The sequence below is a fragment of the Nematolebias whitei genome, chromosome 6 (genome assembly GCF_014905685.2).
Source record: "Nematolebias whitei isolate Nwh7 chromosome 6, NemWhi1, whole genome shotgun sequence".
Classification (NCBI taxonomy): Eukaryota; Metazoa; Chordata; class Actinopteri; order Cyprinodontiformes; family Rivulidae; genus Nematolebias; species Nematolebias whitei.
In genome coordinates this window covers 4562306-4565156 of record NC_056503.1, presented here as the reverse complement: position 1 = coordinate 4565156, position 2851 = coordinate 4562306, and positions in this window count along the sequence as shown.

Here is a 2851-nt window from a genome sequence, read left to right as displayed (position 1 = left end):
TGAATTCATCATGTCCTGGATGACTGAGAATCTTCACCAGCATAATCAACTCTACCTTATCAGCAAAGTACCTGGTAAAGTTGCTGCAGATGTCAACAGAGGCCTCCATGCTGGCAGACCGAGGCACGTTTAAAATGGAATTTACGGTATTAAAAAGAACACGGGGATTATGACTGTTTGAAGCAATGATTTGGGAGAAGTATTTGTTCTTTTCAGATTTAACGATGCTCTGATAATCTTTCAAACACGTTTTTAACATAATAAAAGAAACCTGTAATTTGTCCTTTTTCCACTTGCGCTCATAAATAAAATAAATGTAGTGGAGGGGAGTGGAGAAAGTGCTACCCTTCTCCCTCCATCCCACTTCCTTCTTATTGCTACAGCCAAATCACAACAAGTTGTCTCAGGGCACTTTACAGGAACATTCACATACATAGAAAAGCCAAATAGTAAAGTTCTCTATCTAAGAAATCCACCAGACAAGATGAATCTTGGCTTTGTTACAGTCTCCCATCCTGAGCGACCACAGTGGCAACAGTGGAAAGAAAAACTCCCTTTAACAGGAAGAAGCCTCCAGCAGAACCAGGTTCAGGACAAGAGACCATCTGCTTTGACCGGCTGGTTGAGAGGACAGGAAGGAGAGACAGAAGAACACAGAATGGTAGGTCCAGGTCCAGATATAGGTCCAAGTGTATCTGAAAGACAAAAAAACATGTTAAGGATAGAAAAAACAATTACAAACACAAAACAGACTCTATAACCTCATCAGGAGAGCTGGTTCAGTTCTGGGAGTGGACCTGCAGTCTCTGACAGAGGTGTCTGAGCAGAGGATGCTGAGGAACCTGCTCCAGATCCTGAACAACATGTCACACCCCCTGCATGACACCTGGACTCTGACCACAGCACCTTCAGTCGTAGACTGAGACCACCAAGGTGCTCCACAGAACAACACAGGAAGTCCTTCCTCCCTGTAGATATCAAACTTTTTAACTCCTCCCACTTTCTACACATAGGACAATAACATTAATCCTGTACTACAATAAACACTTTAATGTTTTCACATTAATACATTTCACACATGTCTGCACCTGACCTGTTTAGAACTTGTTGATATTTTTATATTCTGTTATTTTTATATCTTGTGTGATTCCTTGTGCATGTTCCTTGGTACTGAAACTCTGGCACAACAATTTCCTGCGGGATCAATAAAGCTCTATCTTATCTTATCTCTGCTCTTTGCAGATGATGTGGTCCTGTTGGTGTCATCGTGCTGTGATCTTCAGCTTGGAGCAGTTTGCAGCTGAGTGTGAAGCAGCTGGGATGAGAATCAGCACCTCCAAATACACAAAATCACATTTAACAAATTGCTTTTAGCTTACACACCTTATAAAACACACAACTTCACTTTTATATAGACCACTTGCAACTTGAATGTAAATCACATGACTTTAACAAATTACATTTGTAACCTGAGTGTAATTATATGTCTTGATATGTTAGCTACAAAGACAATATAATTGAGAGCGCACCAGCTCTTTCTTCCTCTGTTTTTTTTCTTGAACCAAGCCTTGGTTCTTAGTCTTCTTTCCCCAAGTTAAAATTCTCCCAGCGCTTCTCTCCCACATTGTTTGCTTTTTCCTTCCCTGTGAGTGAACACCTGAAAACTCCTCGGACCATCAAACCATTGGCGCTTCATAAATGAACTGAGATGAATGTCCACCTGGAGCAAACAGTCTGCTGGGAGACACCTGAAGCCAACATTCAGTCAGAGGGGGGCGGGGCCTGGAGCTCAGCTCAACAGCCACATTTTCCATAGCCCCTCTTCGGCTCGGTTCGGCTCGGTACAGTTCAGCTCGGTACACATTGCTTTTCCATGTGCACTTCAGTACTGGTTCTGTAGGCGAGGTCCAGAATCCAACTCGCGTTACCAGCTGGTGGCAGTAGTGCTCCATAAAAGTATTAGAAGAAGAAGATCTTGGGATCTCGTAGCTTTGTTGAACATTCTGCTCAGTCTGTGGTTTTTTTGTCAAACGTCAAAGAGGAGACCCAGAAAAGGCTGCGGGCACGAGGCAAAAGGCTCTGGAGAAGAACAGGAGGATGTGGGAAGCCATAAAGATTAGGCGATGAGTGACAGCAAGCTAATGCTAATCTGATATAGGGAGCCGAGTGTAAAGTACGTACCGGTAAATGTTGATTAACTACATGCTGTGTGTGTGTTTCAGATGATTCTTCAGCAAAATAATCGCAGCAGACCTACATTCTGTTTATGTCCATCTCTGGAGCGACAGCATGCAATGTGTGCAGGTAAAGATGAAAGTGGCTGTCACCTTCCCTGTTTCCCTGCCCTAAACCATTCATGTATCATTTCAGTACAGATATCGACAATAAAGATGCATTAAAAATGTCTTGACTTTTGTTATGACACTTGAGTTATTTGCCAAACACTGTGGATGGATGGATAGAATTATAATAATTAAAAATGGCCTGAGTTAAAATAACAAGTCATTTAAATTTGATGTTTTCAAGCCAAGTTAGCGTTCGCTTAAAGACTGAGTGGTTTTATTTTGTGAATAAAATAAACAGTATTTTATGCAGTTAAATAAAGTGGCTGATTTTTCCCTTAGGGTCAAGAATGGTCACAAAGTTAGTGGACAATAAAAGAGTTAGCCTGGAAGCTTCAGAATTTGTCCAGACATAACATTCATGTCAGATTATTAGTGTCACGCACCCATGGATTGCACAAAATCTGGATTTAGATCTTAATCATGACTTGAACTTGAAACAGGTTTTATATACAGGGTGACAAGTTATCTTGAAGTTTCTGGTAAATTAAAAAGAATGCAGATTGTTA